The 19,435-nt window shown below is 34.1% G+C and overlaps 1 pseudogene; it reads right to left on the bottom strand.

The window, feature by feature from the left end:
* Window positions 1–17,027: 17,027 nt before the first annotated feature.
* On the bottom strand, window positions 17,028–17,660 carry LOC105706528 (factor in the germline alpha-like; annotated as a pseudogene).
* Window positions 17,661–19,435: the final 1,775 nt, after the last annotated feature.

Raw genomic sequence — 19,435 nt, 5'->3', positions numbered from 1 at the left:
AAATGATTTCTGCTTTGCTTCCATAAATTGAAAATATCTTCATACTTTAAGATTATAAAATATAAAAACAAGAATAATTTTTCTTTCTTCCACTTCTCTTCTAGGGAGTATATTATTAAAATAACAAATATAATTGCCTACTGTAGCTAAGAAAAATTAAACAATTTATTCAGGCGGTATCAGACAAACACTCCCTGAATATGAATTAAAGTTAAGTGGAAGAAAAGAGGACGATAAGTTCTCCTTTAAGGTGGATCATATTATACACAAGATTATTATTAAATGTCATCCGTGATTTTCTTTGAAGTAGCAGGTTTATTTCTTTTTCAAAAAATTGAATTTCATTGATCAACTTGACATAAATTATGATTTTTAGATAGCAAAATCATACTTATTAAAAATATTTAAATACAATGATGGGCACTTGTAGTCTCAGCCACTTGGCAGGCTGAGGCAGGAAGATTTCTTGGATCCAAGAGTTCAAGGCTACAATGAACCATGCTGTGAGTAGCCTGGGCATCATAGTGAGACCCTTTCTATGACTCCAACCTGGGCATCATAGTAAGATTCTCTCTCCACAAAAAATTATGTAAATAATTATTCTTTTTTTTATTCTAAAATGATATTATTGAGCTGTTGTTTACTGATTGGTTCTTGAATTATATTGAAGGACATACTCCCTTTTCTGCTCCCTCATTATCAAAATTTGTTGAAACAACTGGTTTTTGTTAAGAGGAAGAATGCATTTTATGAGGGCTTTTTGTCATGGCCTTCACCATATCAGCAGAGATTACCAGTATGTACACAAATTTTAAAATCATTAAATTTTATACATGAGTGATATAAAACATATTTTACTTAAACCAAGAAATAATATGAATTTAACAATTCATATTCAATAACAATTTAGCCCATTCTATTCAATAAAGATTTGTGCTATTGTGAGTGCAAACTTGAAGCATAAATCAGTTCTTCCCCCATTTCATACTAATTGTAATGTTGCTCTTATGTATTTTTTTTTTTTTTTTGAAAAATGATCCCTAATCGCAGATTCAATTCTTTATCCGATGCTCCAGTTAATAAACAGTAGTGTATGCTACTGTGGGCATATTTGTGTTATTGTTTGAATGTGTCCCCCAGAAAGCATGTGTTGGAAACTTTATACACAATGCAGCAGTGTTGGGAGGTGGGCCTAATGGGAGGTGGCTTAGCACATGAAAGTTCCACCTTAATAAACGGATTAATGGCAATTATACAATTGCTTGAGGTAGCAACTTCAATCTCTTGCACACTCTCTCCCTCTTCCTCTCTCTCCCTCTTCCTCTCTCTCTCTCTCTGTGTCTCTGTCTCTGACACGCTCTCTTTTCCTTTCAACTTCTGCCATAGAATGACACAGCAAGAAGGCTGTTGGAACATATGTACCCATTGACTTTGATCTTCCTAGGGTTCTGAACTGTAAGAAGTACATCTCTGTTAATTATAAACTATTCATTCTCAGGTTATTGTATTATAGCAGCACAAAATAAGCTAGGATAATTAGCTAGGTTGGAAATACTCACAGATTGTGTATTGAGCACCAAAGTATTATAGTAGCTTTATAATGAATTTTTAAGAAGTAATTTTGATTATAATGACCCTCAATACCCTGACAACCAAACATCTAAGTCCTCCAGAAATACACTACGACTATAGTTGACAGCATCTAAATGTGCATTTCATCGTTCCCTACAATGGGTTCTACCTCAGATGAACTTTAGCATTGCCATATATTCAAGGAGCTATCATAACAGATAGTCTCTAACTGACTGAGAATTTTTCAACTTTACAATTGATTTATTTGGATGTAACCCTGTCATTAGTGGAAGACCTTGTTACCACTGACAATGTTGTTATTGTTTCTACTGAATGCCTATTGCTTTTGCACCACTGTGAAATCAAAAAATTGTGAGTCAAACTATCATAAATCAGCCACTGTCTGCTATGTTGCCAGCATTAAGTGAAATTTTATGATATATTTTATTTAGATGGTACTATTGTTTGGATTTTTGACCCACTAAACATCAGATTGAAAATGATCCCCAGTGTTGGAGGTGGGGCCTATCATAATTTGTTAGGGTCATGTTGAAAATGAGGGCAGATCCCTAAAGAATGGTTTGGTGCTGACCTCACAGTAATGAGTGAGCTCTCACTCTGTTAGTTCCCAAGATAACTATTAATCGTTGTTTTAAAAACCTGTCACCTCCCCTTCTCTCTTTCTTACTTCCTCTCTCACCATATGATCTCTGAACACACTGTCTCCCCTTCCTCTTCCACCATAAGTAGAAGCCTTCTGAGGCCATTACCAGGTGAATGCCAGTGCCATCCTTCTTTATAGCCTGCAGAACTGTGAGATAAACCTCTTTTCCTTGTAAATTGTCCAGCCCTTGGAATTTCTTTATAGCAACACACATAAATTAGGAGAGATGAGTTTATCAGAAAGTAATCCTGTCATAAGTTGAGGAGTATCTGCATTTTTATGCCCTGTTTCAGAATAATTAGCATAGAAAATCATGGCTGCTTGGTGCTTCTAGTGTTTTCCTGGACAGAATCCCTCCATTCTATCTATGTCACTTAAATTATTGTGAGAAATTTTATGGCTTCAAGTTTTGCCTGCCTAAAAAGCTAGCATCAAAATGCATATTTGCAGAAAAAAAAAGTTCTTACATAAAATACATGGGCTGATTCCCAAATTTCAAATGGCTTCTCAGTCACTGGAAATTATCTGAACTGCATGCAACCAGTAAATACTGCATCCTTAAATTCCAATAGATTTTTCAGAATGCTTTCTACTCAAAATTTCTAGTCAAAATTCATGAAAGTGCATATTCAATAAAGTGAAACCCTGCTCTCCAAAATGGGATTTCCAGTTGTCAGTCTTCCTTTATAGTAACCAGCAACAATTTATTATCAAACATACATATAAAAGAGTATATTATTTTATTTATTTTTGAAGGCTTGTCATTGACTGGGTCTCAGGATACAGGGATGAATGATATGGTATTCTTACTCTCCAGAAGGCATAATAGAAAGCGTAAAGAATATTCTAAAAACTTAAACTTTTGTCACATAATTAGAAGTGTGGTAAATGTACCCTGGGGTATAAACAAAGAAAGAACCTGGAGTGTATGAGGAAATTGGTAGTAACAATAAGAGAGAATGGCGGTAAGAAGGATAGTGAAGGAAGATGATGCCTTTTGCCAAACAAGGAGTAAATAGCATCTATGCAGTGGGCATATGCAAACGTATAGAGGTGTGAAAAGGCAGGAGGTTAGTACAAAGTCGGGTGGGACTCGGGTGGGACTAAAACCTTGGTATGAGAGGGAAGCGTGATGGAAATCAAGGATGACCACAGAGATTACAAAGGTTCTTTTATATTATCCAAAGACTGTAGAGTTTTTGTCTAAAAGGTAAAGATTGTTACCTATGGGCCCAATGTTGTACAGCAGATCTCTAGAAGTCGTTCATACTGCAAAACTCAAAGTTTTTACTCATTGATAAGCAACACTTTTTTTCTCCCTATCCAGTTTTTGGCAACCACCATGGTATTCTGTTCTTCTACAAGTGACTATTTTAGATACCTCACATAAAACGAGTCATGAAGTAATGATCTTTCTGGATATAGTAGAAGTGATCTCATATGGCTGTTTTCAACCTTCTATAATTTAAAAAAAAATCCATTGATTTGAGGTTTAAAAGCTCACTATCTTAATCCAATTGTGTTGCTACAAAGGAATATGTAAGGATGGGCAGTCTATAAGGAAAAGATGTTTATTTGGCTCATGGTTCTGCAGTCTGTATAAGAAGCATGGTGCCAGCATCTGTTTCTGGTGAGGGCTCCAGAATAGCCGATATGTCACGTGGAGAGAGAGAGAGCAAGTGATAGTTAGCAGGAGGTGTTATGCTCCTTTCAACAATCAGTTCTCAAAGGAACTAACAGAGGGGGAATTCATTCATTACCAAAGGCTCTGTTTCCATGACTTAAACATCTTCCACCAGGCCCCACCTCCAATATCGGGGATAAACTTTCAACATGAAATTTGAAAGGGAAAACCATCTAAACAATATCACTCACTTATAGATATTTTACATATAAAATGCACTTTATAAATCAGTATGTATACATTGTTCATGAAACACTATGGCTATATATTTTCAAACAAAAAATCATCTGCAAAGTTTACATCTAAAGAGTTGTTCTTCCCTTAAACAGCATCGTATTTTCTGAAGTCATCCTGCTCAAACAGTAGTAACTTTATGAGTGTTCAGGGCAACCAATCAGAAAGAAAATATGTATCTTTAGTCAGGTGAAGGCCAAGAAACTTTTCTTATAAGAAAAATGGGATAACATAAAATCGTTAACATATTCAATGCTGATATAGCTATGTGCATATTATGTCTTGTAAATTCATCTCAATTTTTTGAAGAGAGTTATGATAGAAAAGCCACAATATAGAGGTTATATTAGTCAGGACAAGCCAAGGGACACTGTAATAACAAATGTACTCTTAAATCTCAGTTGCTTAGCACAGCTAAACTTAATTTCTCACTAATACAAAGTATATAGGGGTATATAGAGACTGTCCTCCATCTAAGGACATAGAGATCCAAACAAATTTCATGGTCATCTAAAATGTGCCTTTGTGACATGTGTCCTCTTATGTCTCCTTGGCAAGGAAAAGAAAGAGATAAAGGTGAAACAAGGACTCTAAAAGGCACAGAACCAGTGTGACTCATTATTTCTACTTATATTTATTTGCCAAAGCACCATTATATTGTCATAGTGCAACTACAACAAATCCTGGAAAATAGAGAGAAACACATTAATTTAATGAAATTTATTGGTCTCTGCCGTGAAGAGAAAAATAGATAGGTGAATATGACGATGGAGGTTTTGTTAATCAGTTGCCTCTTACAGAAAACAGATGATACCAGAAATCTGTACTTTTTAGTTACCTGATAGACTTTTTTGGTAGAGGCACTTATTGAAGAGCATTAAGTGATGAGTTTTTCAAGGAGGAGAGTGAAAAATCCAAAATACTCACATTTTTTTCTAATTAGTAGATCCATTGAATTTTAGAACTAGAAGGATATGCATTAACTTGCTTCTTTAATTACTGAGGAAATTTAAATATAAACAAAATAAGGAACTCTCTTTATGTTACAAAGCAATTTATTGGAAACTTGATATCATAACTCAACTCTTCATTTTCAATCCAGTGATCTTTTTCACTGCAGAGAATCCTCATAGAAGAGTCACTCATTCTTTATCTGGAAATATACAAGATTCCAAAATGTAAAAACACTCCCAGGAGTCATCTTAGGAATATGACAAGCATGAACATTATACAAAGATTTTCATGAGAGCCTTCACTGGCCTTAAAAGAATACTTTTTTAAAAAAATTACATGGACTAATAATTCTGGTAATAGAACAGACTTTAATTTTTCAAAACTATTTCTAATTAACCTATAATCTCTTTAATGATTTGGATTTTCAGCTTTTTAGAATGGAATACAATGTCTGTAAATAATGTTCTTAATATATACTTTATGATTCATAAGCATTTGAGATGTGACCAAATAAGTGAATAAATTAAGAAATGAATGTATTCTTAATGATTATGGCTACTATTTCTGCTCATATATAAATTCTACTGTCAAACTAATCTCTTTGTTTTCAAAAACCTCAGAAACAGGTCGAATATGTTCTCAGTGTTTATTCCTTGGAATCTACAATATCACAGGTGACTTCACCTCTCCTAGTCCTTTCACTGAGGGCCACAGCAAACAAGTTCAGAGTACCTGGAATGACCCTATTTCAGTAGCATTATCTAGACACTAAACTCAGAAGACTAAATGTGGATGCCAGTTTAAAGTGGTTAACTATTAAAGCCCATATAGGGCAAAGAAGGAACTATTTTAAAAATCCACCCATTTGTAGATCATGCCATCAAACATGGTTTAGCAGTCCTCTGTAGATACATTATTATACACATTTATAGCAGATTCTGTGATACCTTATTTTAAGGTATAAAACCTAATGAAAATGCTAGCAGTGATTTTTTGTAATGAAAAAAGTACCTGTTTTATATCCTGGACAAAACCATCTACATAACACTTTTCATCTTGTAAAACTGAAACTCTATAGCCATTAAAAAATAACTTCCCATTTTTCCCTTCTCCCAGCTCCTGGCAACTACCATTCTCGTGTTTGTCTCTATGACTATGACAACTATAAATTCCTCATATGAATGGAATCATACAGTATTTGTCTTTTTTGTGACTGATTTGTTTAATTTAGCGTGATTCCCTAACATTCATCCATGTTGTGGCATATGTCAGAATTTCCCTCCTTTTTAAGGCTGAATGGTATCCTGTTGGACATTTATATAACATTTTGGTTATTCATTCAGCTATTGATGGACAATTGGCTTGCTCCCACCTTCTGGCTATTGTGAATAATGTTGCTATGAACTTGGAAGTACATGAACATGTAGTATTGCTATGAACATGTAATCTATTTGAGATTCTGTTTTCAAATCTTTTGGATATACCTAGAAGTGAAAATGCTAGATCGTATAGAAATTTTATTTTTTTATTTTTTTGAGGAGCCTTATACTGCATTTGTCACAGCTTGCATTCCCAGTAACAGTGTACAGGATTCCAGTTTCTTCATGTCCTCATCAATATTTATTGTCTAATTTTTAATAGTAGCCATTGTAATGGGCATAAGGTGGTATCTCGCTGTAGTTTAGATTTGTATTTCCCTAATGATTAATAATGTTAAGCATCTTTTCATATGCTTATTGTCCACTTACATTTTTTTGTCTCATATTTTAATCAGACTGTTTCTTTGTTGCTGAGTTTTATTCATTCTATATATATTCTAGGTATTAATCTCTTATTCCATACATGATTGCAAATATTGTCTCCCATTCTGTGGGTTGCTTTTTTTATTCTGCTTCTATTGTCTTTTAATGCACTACTTTTTTAATTTTTAGGAAGTCCAATTTGTCCATTTTTTTCTTTTGTTGCCCGTGCCTTTGATGTTATATCTAAGACATCATGATGAAATTTAATGTCATAAAGCCTTTGTCCTATGTTTTCTTTTAGGAGTTTTTACACTTTTAGGCCTTATGTTTAGATCTTTGATCCATTTTGAATTAATTTTTGTAGATAATATAGGATAAGGTTCTGAGCTCATTCTTTGGATGAATTCAGTTTTTCTAGCACAATCCATTGAAAAGACTGTCCTTCTCCAATTCAATAGTTTTAGGGAACCTTTGTGAAAAATTATTTGACCATATATCAAAGGGTTTATTTCTGGGATTTCTATTCTATTACATTGGTCTATATGTTTATTATATTCCAGGACCATACTGTTTTGATTATTGTAGCTTTGTAGTTAAGTTTTGAAATCAGAAAGTGTAAGCCCTCTAGCTTTTTTCTTTTACAATGCTTTTTGTTGGATATTCAGGGTCAGTTGAAAGTCTATATGGATTTTAGGATAGGCTTTTCATATTTCTGCCAAAAATCATGATTGAGATTTAGATAGGAATTGCAGTGCATTAGTATTTTTGATATAGAATACTTTGCATAATAAGAATTTTTTAACAATATTAAGCTTTCCAATACATAAATATGGAATGTGTTTCCATGTATTATATATCTTTATTTTTTTCAGGATTTTTTTGTAGTTTTATTGTACAAGTCTTTCACTTCTTTGGTCATTAATTATTTTATATTTTGGTGCTACTTTAAATAAAATTGTTTAGTAGTTTCTTTTCAGGTTGTTCATTGTTAATGTTGAGGAATGAAAATGAGTTTTGTGTGTTGACTTTGTATCCTGCTACTTTGCTAAATTCATGTATTAGTTTTAACAGTTTTCTGTGCAATCTTTAGGGTTTTCTACATATAAGATAATATCTGTAAACAAAGATAATTAGACCTACTCTTTACCAATTTGGATATATTTTATTTATTTCCCTTGCTCAATTTCTTTGGCTAGAACTTCCAGCAATATGTTGCACAGAAGTAATGAAAGTGGTCATTCTTGCCTTGCTCCTGACCTTAAATGGAAAGTTTTAATGTTTTTCTATTGAGTATGTTGTTCACTGTGAGTTTTTTATATATGACCCTTTATTATGTTGAGGTGTGTGTATTTGCTCTTTATTGTCAAATTTCCAAGTTAACTGGGATTTCTTATTAATTTTATATTGCGTTAAACATTAATTTAGAGGGAAATAGTATATTTACCATACTGAGTAATTTTTATCCAGGACATACATATATATATATATATATATATATACACACACACACACACACACACATCCATGTTGTCTTTTATATCTTTGAGTAAGGTTTTATAGCTTTTGTAACATAGGCATTGAACATTTCCTGTGAAGTTTATTCATAGAGGTGTTTCAAATACATAATTTGACTAAACACTAGTTGGCCAAGTATTAAGATTGATGTTTATCTGAAGGCAAAGCTAGAGCTTAAATCAAGACTGGGAGTAAACTTCTGAAATACAAAAATCCATCTGGAAATTTATTTTTTAATTATAATATTTTATTAAACTCATTTTCATTTATTATTTAAAAAGTTTCTAGCAAATTGTTAAATGAACACTGTCCAAAAATAATTAGAAGCTTGTTTTTAACAGTATTATACAGGATCAAAGTATTAAGAGTTGCCTCATTTTTATTTTAACATTTATTCTCCTTTTGTTCATACTCTTGATTATTTAATATAACAGTAAGGGCCAAAGAAGATTTTTCTTCTTGAATGTTCTTGTCTGGGGTTTGGCTTTTTTCTTTTCAGGTTTTCTTCCTCAGTAAATTTGGGGATTGCAAAATTGTTATTTGGGGATTGCAAAATTGTTATTTTTGCAATCAGTAAATTGGGGGATTGCAAAATTGTTATTGGGCTGTAATTTATTTCTACGGTATGTGAGTAATTCCCCAATCACACTTAATTTTTAAAAATTCAGGGCCTACGTGAAATCAGACTGCCAAAAATATCTTTCAAAAGTCATTTTGTTTAATGTTATGAATATCAGTACATGAAGAAAGTCTATAAAGATTAAAGTTGATACATGTTTTGTCAGCCCTTTAAAATTTCTAGTTCTTATAAACGTGTTTAAGACATATCAACCTGAAGTTTTATGAAAGATATATTTTCAGATAAAATAGTCCCAAGTAAAACTATACATATAGTTACTGAAATTTGGATTCAATGAAGAATCATTAGATATTGCTTTGAATTATGTAAAAGAAATTTAAAATATAATTCTGGAGAGGTTCCAATGAATACATCAGATTAATTCAAAGAACTAAAGAGAAAACTGCTTATTTTCTTCTTGACTTTACTTTTCCATCTTAGTTTGAATGATAAAAAGATAGCAAATAAGTATCTATCTTTCCATTAATTTCATTAATTGCATATTAACATTATGTTACATAGTCTTTATGAAGACACTCTATCAAAAAGTGTGCCAGACAATCAATACATGGACTACTAAACAAAAAAGGAAAGATAAGCAATTTTTTTTTAGTGAAATTTGACATGCATATATATGGCAAACTGTAAACAAGGATGTTCAATCATTTCTTTTTTCAACAATTTCCTGCTTTGGTTTTACAAAATCAGCTGAATGAAATGGAGACTTTATGATCATTCAGCATTCATGGGTTTATTGTGGGCAGAGAGCACCCTCTACTTTCTCCTGATTAAACAGCACCCCTAGTCTGGAAGAAATGAGATGGCTGGTTCTATGCTGATATTTTGCTCAGAAAATCAGAAGAAGGGATTTGTCTATAAGGTTCATTAACTCTTGGCCTCTATTGGCAGTAACCCATGTTCAGGAGGCCACCATTGTAGCACCCTCAAAAGAACTCCCCAAAGGAGGCAAAGTCTAGAAGGAGAATACCTGCTCTGAAGTTTCCCATCTTCCCTGAACTGAATCTGCAGAGCCACCCCAGGAGGGGAGAATGCAGCTTTGAAAAATAACACCTTTGTTATTCCAAGTGTTAGAGATGAAGCTGAGTTTTCAGATGGCCTCAAGGTTTGTGCATCCTTCACCAAACACAGATGGAAACTGGACTCTTTGAACTGCTTTGAAAATCTGTTACTAAGTATTGCTGTGGGTCTGCGAAGCAGCCATTGCTAACTTCTGACTGCCTGCAATTTTTATGGCTGGGTGATGACAAGGGATAAAATAGCTTTATTTTAGAAGTAAATGACTCATATGCCAGGGAGGAAAAAATCCACCATCTAAGCAAGATTTAATCTTAAATATTATGATATTTCTAAATGTTAGTCTGTTTAAAATATTGGTTTAAATATTAGAATTATAAACAAGTCATAGAACATAAACATAACATTAATTCATTCACTTTATTCTCATAAATTGGACTTTTTACAATTTTAATATTTTTAAGACATTAAAATCTACAAAGATTAATACTTCCTGTTTATCACTATAGTTCTTTAGAGCTTTGCAGTTGTGTTAGAAACTACTGACTCTTGAATCTAGAATCAGAAACATCTGCTAGAGTAAGTCAAAGTCATGCTCTGTGGTTCCATTTTAACATATTTTTGATTTAATACCACAGCTTTCACTTGCCTATATTAAGAGCAAGCACTCAATAAAACCACTGTAAATAGACATTCTTCCTTAAGTCAGATTTATACCAACAGAATTTACAATGCACTATTTGAGCCTGGTTATATGTACAACATATAACCACTTGGGTTGCTTTTGTTGTTTTCATTTCAAAGACAACTAAATCTCTGTATAGGAATAAAGACATTTCCACAAACTGGCAGAAAGCTATGAGAACTTCAGTTATATTGTTAATGGGGTAACCAAGCTTTGCCCAACACAAATGACACCATAAAGGTGTATGTTCTCAGTGTAGTATTTTTATGATTTTACAAACATTTAAAATTGCACATACATTCATGTATGTGTTTCTGTCTGTGCCAAAGCAAAGCAAAAAAAAAAAAAAAAACCCTAGATTAATGTCATATTAAGTAAGTTTTAACACTAAGGTTCCTATGGAAACATTAACTTAGCTGCGTTGATTATATGCAACTTTTTAACGGTAGGAGTTTAACAATATCAACAGAGGTACTTTACAATATATATTTAATGAGAACACATACTTTAGCCACAGCAGGCTTCCTCCTTGGAGCATGGTGAGGATAACTGTGTGACCCTCTACCCTGTCTCAGCAGGTATGCACCAGCAGGACCTAGCAGACTCAGTCATCTCTTCATGGACCTATTGAACTTTTTTTTTTTTTTTCAAAAAAAATAGATGTACATACAAAGAGGGCAGGAATATGAGCTTTCTTGCAACTTCCACACCCCAGGGTACACTGAGTGACTATAAAATTCTGGCATGTACAATATTCTTTATTCCATCCTTCCTGCCAAAAGCATTAATCATGGTAAAAGGAAGAACCTCACATCCTGGGAATTTACAATCCCTATATTATCCTTGAGTTTAGAATGCTTGTATAATACAAAAGTGGCACTAAAATTTAGATGATGTTTCAAGAAGGGGTTAGTGGAACTACTACCAGTGTGTGATAATGACTACCTCATGTAAGAAAAAGAAAGGCATCCACTACCAAAAGTTAGAAAGGGGAGGAAAGCAAGTATGCCATGTCACCTGGTTATCCCCTATCTACTATTTCACAGACAAAGATGTGTTAAAAACCTCATTCGCAATTCTTTAATGAAAAAATTATACAAGGCTTTGCTGATGTTTGTATGACCTTGCTTAAACTATTTCCATAAACAGTAAGGACAACAATGATGATATCTTGTTGATGGAATGTTCAAATGACTAGACTGCATAATAATTTGAGACATCTATAAACATGTTCTATGTTCATGATTTTAAAACTGCAGATTATATTCAGAGCTCGAAATAAGATGAGTAAGGCATTGTCTGTCAGGGCCATCATGTGTAATTATGCTGACTGTGTACTACCCAGAGTTACCTAAGCCAAGGATAGAAGCGAAGCCATGGCCATGGTCTGTACACCAAGCCATGGGCCCAGTGTGGTGCCTGCCCAGTGGAGAGGTGACAGGGAGATACACTTCTACAAATTCATATACCGAAAAGGGACTCCTTCTTTAATTCACACACTACTGCACTGCAAATTCTCTGGCCTCCAAGTAACTGAAAGAGTATTGGCATTCAAACCATATAGAACGTTTACTTTTCCATGTAAGAGCCAAGCTATTTGCCAGACACTTTATTTGTCATTTGTATCTTATCTAGTCCTCACAAGAATCAAAGTTCCTTATCATGACCAACGTAGTGTGGACCCCAAGCTTGGTCTCCCACCTGTTCTCTCCCCACTCATCCTCACACCTTTACACCTCCTTCGCTTCTCAGTCTCCCTAGAGGCCTTTATCCTTGATAACTACTCCACTTGTAACCCTTCACGTGAGTGCTCTGGGTTATTTCCTCACTTTTTTCAGGGGCTTGGGCATCCCCTTATTAGAAAAGCCTTACTGATAAGTTTGTGTAAGAAGACATCACCTCTCTGCCAACCCCCAGACACTTTGAACTGACAGCCCCCTTATTTTGCCTATTTTTTCTTTATTCAGCTTACCCTTCCCTATATTATTTATTTATTCAAAGGTGTATTTATAGTCTGTCTCTCAAAACTGGAACCTAAGTTTCATAAAACCAAACATTTTTACCTGTTTTGTTTTCTGTGAAATTCCCATCTCTGATAACCCTGGGGTGTTGCTTGTCACTGAATCTATCATCAGTTTACCTGAGTAAAGATTTTGAAGTTGACATTTCAGGACCATTACAGCCACTCTACAATGCCTTCAGTACTCCAGTCTTCTTGCATTTTCTTCACTGTTAGTCTCAGAGAGTGGCTTTCACTCTCATGTTCGCCATACCTGATCACAGAGGCCATGTTCCAGGCAGGAAAGGTAAGAAGGAAGGAGGGTCAAATATACATTCCGGTTAAGTCTGACCCCACTTAAGGAGTCTTTCCATAATTTCTAAACAGCAACTCATACTTGTATTCTATTGGGCAGCATTGTGTAACATTATTGCCCATACAAAGACAGCCAAGAAGTAGAGCTTTGTAGAGGAGTACATTTCCACCTCCATTTAAATCAGGTTCTGCTGATAAGAAAGAGAGAATGAATAATGAGGAGACAATAGATAATGTGTCACTGTCTCTACAGGTAGTGGATTTGAGGTTTTCAACTAACAACATCTGCTGCTGTTATCTGCTAGCCTAGTTATCCCGTCTATTATTTCACAGACAAAGATGTATTAAAAACCTCATTCACAATTATTTAGGAAAAAAAAACTTGAATGAAAAAATTATACAAGACTTTGCTGATGTTTGTATGACCTTGCTTAAAATATTTTCATAAACAGTAAGGACAACAATGACAAAGGAGAATGTTTTTCTCATAAAGATTTTCCCAATCTTAAATGGTCTTTTAACTCAGTTAATGTAATTTGCATTGACGTTTACTTCATAGAGAATTATCCAAAATCAATAAGAAAAAGACAAATATCCTAATTAAAAATTAGCAAGGGATATGGAACATGTCCAAAGTAGCCAATAATAAAAAAAAAAGATGTTCAGCCTGATTTGTAATCAGGAAAAGCAAACACAACAGTTCAATACTATTATACATTCATCAGATTGACAAGAACTAAAAAGTCAAATATCGAACTTTTGCAAAGATATAGGAAAATGACAACTCCTATATTGCTGGTGAGAGTGTAAATTGGTACAATTTTATAGAGCAATTGAGTGATACCTGGCAGAACTGAACATGCTCATACCCTTTATATTAGCAATTCTTCCAGTGTCTATAGAGTCTATAGGACTTTCACAGTGAGCCTAATGAGATGGGTATACATATATAGACTTCATCATTGTTTGTGATATCAGTTGGGTCGTTTGGGCAGGCATATTTTTACTATATTAATAATTAACTATTAAACTCTCTTTTTGATTGACTGTATCACCCAATTTATGGTTAGGGCTTGCTTGTAGTGAGCAGAGAGAGAAAGGGTGCTGATATAATACACTTTTTGATTTGGACTGGAACAAACATTTTAATACAATCAGAATTTCCTCACATATGAACCAATACTGACATAGGGGACAATTACAGATATTCCTTTTGAAGTCTACATATTCATCTTGCAATAGAGTTGATAATAAATATTCTCTCATTTTATTATGACTTTGGAAATTGCAGCCCGAATATGACTTAAGTCTGTTTAATCCCTACCTTTTCACAGAATGTCAATCTGGTAGAGAGAATTTAAATATTCAGAGTGATGTATATACAGCTAATTTAAAACTGGCTTCTAAGTAGGAAGGCAAACACAGTCTTAAATACCCTGGCTATTAAAATGTCAATATTAATTAGCAAATATGCAAGAATATTTCATTATGCAATAAAAAACTATTCTATATGTTCATGATTTTGTCAGTAACAAGTCATATTTTGAAACTATTTTAAAAGCATTTTTAGCTGATTTGAAGCAATCACTGTTGCTGAAGTCATTTTTAAGGAAACTAATTATCTTATTTTAGAAAAATTAAAAATAAATTTAGGAGTATCCTGTGGTAATTTCTAGCTGTGACCAGAGAGAGTTCATGGGCATTTCCTACTCCCCTTCTAAGAGCCTCACTTTCTGGCAAATATGATTCCCAAAAGATGTGGTAAAAAACTTGATATTCCCAAATGAACCTATCGTCATGCAAAATGTTATGCATTCCTTAAATTTTGAGGGCTACTTTTCTTCTATTTTTTAATTTCTCATGATCTTAGAAACTGAATATACTTCAACCATAACATGAGAAATATAGTCATGTATCACTTGGTGATGGGAGTATGTTCTGAGAAATGTGTCATTAGGCATTGTGTTTTATCATTGTGTGAACAACACAGTGCACTTACACTCTATGTTTCTTCACTATTACTGAATTTCAATCATTGTCCTTATTTGATCTGCAATGACAATATTGTGTCATATATCAAGTTTCCATATATGCTTCATTATAATCTTATGGGACTACTCTTCTGTGCAATCTGTTTTTGGCTGAAACGTTGTGCCATGCAAAACTATATATGTGTGTATCTATATATTTGTGTGTATATGTGTGTATGCGTATGTCTGTGTGTATATATGTGTATGTAGAGAGTCTTGTATATACACACGTGTGTGTATATATATAATTAAGCAATAGAGATTTCTAAGAAACTGAAGTATTGACTACCACATAAAGTGTTCACATATTATTTATTCTGGCATTTATATTTGATGCAGCAAGAAATATAAAATTATTGCTAGTAAATTAATGGAAAACAATTTTGTCATTTGTGATCACATGAATAATTTATTCCATTTTAATGAAAGGTAATATTTTTAAAAATAAATCACTGTTTATGTTTGGGTTCATTTCAATATTTAGCTCATTTACTTTCTAAGGGGATTTTTTTCTTCCATTCTTCATAAGCCTCTATTAAAAAATTAAGGTTTACCAGCACATCTTTAAAGAATGCTTTGTCAAAGTATCACATTGCTCTTAATATTTGTGAATAATGCTCTTCAATGTAAAGTGAACAGAATATCATTACCCAAGTAATAAATCTTCAATGTGCCACATAATATGGGAATAAATTATTTTAAAGTTATACATATTTGCATGTGTATGTATGTGTATATATCTACAAAAAATATATAAAAACTAAACTTTTTTATGATATTATTATGTCATGTGGCTTTCTTCCTAAAGTCAATTTAAAATAGTATATTTCTAGATATTACATAAGATTCAAAGGCAGGTTTAAAATTACTGCTTTCCCTATTCCATTTTTTCCTCACAAAAAAAGGCAGTTGAACAAAAAATGCTTAATACTCATCACTAGTGTCAAGTAGTCATAATAAGATAAATAACCAGAGTGAAGAAAATAGCTGAATCAAAATGTGACATATTGATTAGAATCTCTTGAGATTCAGTAAAGCACATATATGACTACATTTTCATAACTGAGTAACAAAAATGTTTTGGTCCCCAAAAAACTTGATATAAAGATTTTCATCCAATAATTAAACTTTAAGAACAACACACACGAAATATTCTCTAAGAAGCAGAAGTGCTCTTGGGGCAACAATATGATTTTATAGGAATCTAATGAGAGCTGTAGCATCACGTGAGGGAGAATATATCAAAGTCAGATTAATCTAGAAACAAAGAGAAAATAAAAGGATTGGGTTATAAAAGACTGTGATTTCTGTCTTGGCTACTCCTTCTCACTCTGCACCTTGGATCTGGGGTGAGTCCTGCCATAATGGACCCTATGAGAGGGACGGTTGTGTCCGTGTGGGGAGGAACTGAAGCCTTCTTATATCAGCCATGTAAGTAAGCTTAGAAGTAAATCCTCTAGCCCCAGTTCAAGGTTTCATTGATTGCAGCCCTGGCTGATAATTTGATTCATGAGATCCCAAGTCAGAACAATCCAGCAAAACCAAACTGAGATTTTGAACCCTCTGAAACTATGCGAGAGTAAATATTTATTGTTTTAATCTGCTATGTCTGGGGTAGTTTGTTGTGCAGCTATAAAACATCTTAGCACTGCACCAGAGAGAGGATTCAGTGGGACACTAAATTTGATTTCTAGACATTTTCCTTTTAATAACTATGAATACAAAGACATTTTACCAAAAACTTCCAAGTGTTTCAGATTTATTTGGCAAAAATGACTCTATATGCCCTATGTACATCATGCAATTTACGCTGTCTATAAGGAATCCATATATGCAATTTCTCTATTGCTAGTTTAATTTTCATCCAATATACCTATGACTTATTTGACCTTCTAAGAAGTTATGAATACAACGAGAAACTTCTTGATCAAGAGAAACGCTTTTTTTTTTTTCAAGACTGCATTTATTTGTCTCTAGAAGGTAACCTGGGCCTTTTCATTTTTCATACTTGTGGAAGTCTGTGACTCAGCAGTTCTACTTCTGGGAATCTATCCAGACTTCTGGTTGGGGACATGACTCCAGTTGTAGACAACACTCTCTGGCGACAAGAATGTGCCGGCTCACCACTGCCATCATCTGCCCAAGGCTCTTCCTCTTCATTCTTCAAGCTGAAAGCACAGCCCCCTGGACGATGTTTCTTGATAGCTCTCTAGCGGAGGGTATATGTGGTTCAGAAGTGCTGTTACTATAGCTCTGCTCATCTGGGTCTTGTTTCTCTGAGTCTTCGGCTTCTTCCAAAACATGACTGAGAACCTGTATACATTCAGTTAGGCCTTTAAGGATATCAACTTTGCTGGGCTTCCTGCTTTGGGAAAGAAATGGCACAAGTGCCTTCAGTTTGGAAAAACCTCGGTTGAGATTTTTTGTCCGCTCGCGCTCCTTAGCGTTGGCCACGCGCCGCCGCTCCAGCACCAGCTGGAGGTCTTCGGGGGAAGAGCAGCCGCCCGAGGGCAGCCGTTTGAGCCGGCAGGTGGCGGCCAGCTGGGGCAGCGGCCGAACTCCTCCCGCAACACGTCCTCCAGCACCTCCGCCTGCGGGACGCCGGGGGCCATGAGTATTCAAATCACTGGGAAAGCTGCTCTCTATTTTAAATTTATAATCTGCAGGATTATATTAGACATTTGTGTTGGCAGACTAGTTAGTAATAATCTGCCATTGAGAGAGTCTGATCTTGAGGTGTTGTGAAATACTGGATTCTGAACCTGGAAAAATTGAATGAACATCAATGCACAATGTATTCTCAAAAGTTATCTTTTTGAGGAGTCCTGCAGATGACTCTTCGGCAGATGACATTTCCCTTGTGACTAACATTTCTTTGTAAGAGTGCCTAGTGATTTAATAGCAACATGGCGAGAATGGTCCTATCTCTAAAATCCAGTGAGAATTCACAACATTATAATTACATTTTATCCATGGAAGCTCCATAAAGAGAGGAACTTTGTGCTCTTCTTTTGTGCTGAGTGTATTGTGTATCTGGCACGGTAAGTATTCAGTAAATATTTGTTGAATAAACATAAACATAAATGGTATTCAGATATTCTTCTGTGTTTTCCTACTCAACACTCTTCTCCATTCTCCATAGTAGCCATTTTGTATCTTCTCTAACTCCTCAAATATCCACTAGTGAAGCCGCTCTTATTAGTAAGATAACCTGTCTCCTCACAAGAACACAAAATCAAACACCACATGTTCTCACTCATAGGCGGGTGTTGAACAAGGAGAACACATGGACACAGGGAGGGGAACACTATACACTGGGGTCTGTTGGGGGGAGTGGGGGGGACAGTGTGGGGGGTGGGGAGTGGGGGAGGGATAGCATGGGGAGAAATGCCAGATATAGGTGAAGGGGAGGAAGGCAGCAAATCACACTGCCACGTATGCACCTATGCAACAACCTTGCATGTTATTCACATGTACCCCAAAACCTAAAATGCAATAAAAATAAATAAATAAATAAATAAATAGATAACCTGTCTCCTAATTCACTATTAAGATGTGAATTTTTAAAAAAATCTCTCTCAACGTATTGCCTCAAAACTTATATTACTCCTTGTGTCACACTAACATATACCAATGTATCCTAAAGATTATTCCATATATACACATCTATGTGCTCATAATTTCGTTAAATTGGTGCATTCCTACCTCATTCCAATTTTAGTGGGAAATCTACTATTTCACATTTTACCATAATACTGACTTTGGCTTTGAGAATATAACTTGTAATGGAATTATATGTCTTCCCTCTCCTCTACTTAAAGATTTTATTTTAAAAATGGATACATCACAAATTGTTCAACATTGTTTCTAAGTTTTAGGATAGTATATTCTAGCTAATAAAATGTCTAGGTGAAAGAGTACTTTTCATATCTTTTAAGTAATGAAAGACACTGTCCTATAACTCTCAAGATTTAAGTTCACTTTCTTCAAATTTCACCAATAGTTTATGGGAGTGATTATCTATATACTTACATACTAGATACCATAAAATTTTGGCAAATCTGTCAAAAGAAAACTAATTTTTGTATGAATCTTTTATTTTGCATGCTTTTCAATTAAATGTAAGATTCGTTATTTTATCTTCATATGTCTATAATTCATTTTTTTAATAAGATGCCTTTTTCTTTTTTAAAAAAAAATTTTTCTATTCATCTTATTGATTTTCATAAACCCATTTGTAAAATTTATTATTTGCCATGACTATATCACATGTTTATATAAAAGGTCCAGGCTTTTATTGTTGCCATATAATTATTACTTTCCTAGTATTAATATTACTAATAATATATTATTATAAGCACACAACTTTATGACCACTTTGCTTTAG

The sequence above is a fragment of the Aotus nancymaae genome, unplaced genomic scaffold (assembly GCF_030222135.1).
Source record: "Aotus nancymaae isolate 86718 unplaced genomic scaffold, 86718_ANA_hifiasm-v0.15.2.pri h1tg000019l, whole genome shotgun sequence".
In the NCBI taxonomy this organism is placed as follows: Eukaryota; Metazoa; Chordata; class Mammalia; order Primates; family Aotidae; genus Aotus; species Aotus nancymaae.
The sequence above is the reverse complement of the archived record's forward strand: the minus strand, read 5'-3'. Positions and strand labels throughout refer to the sequence as shown.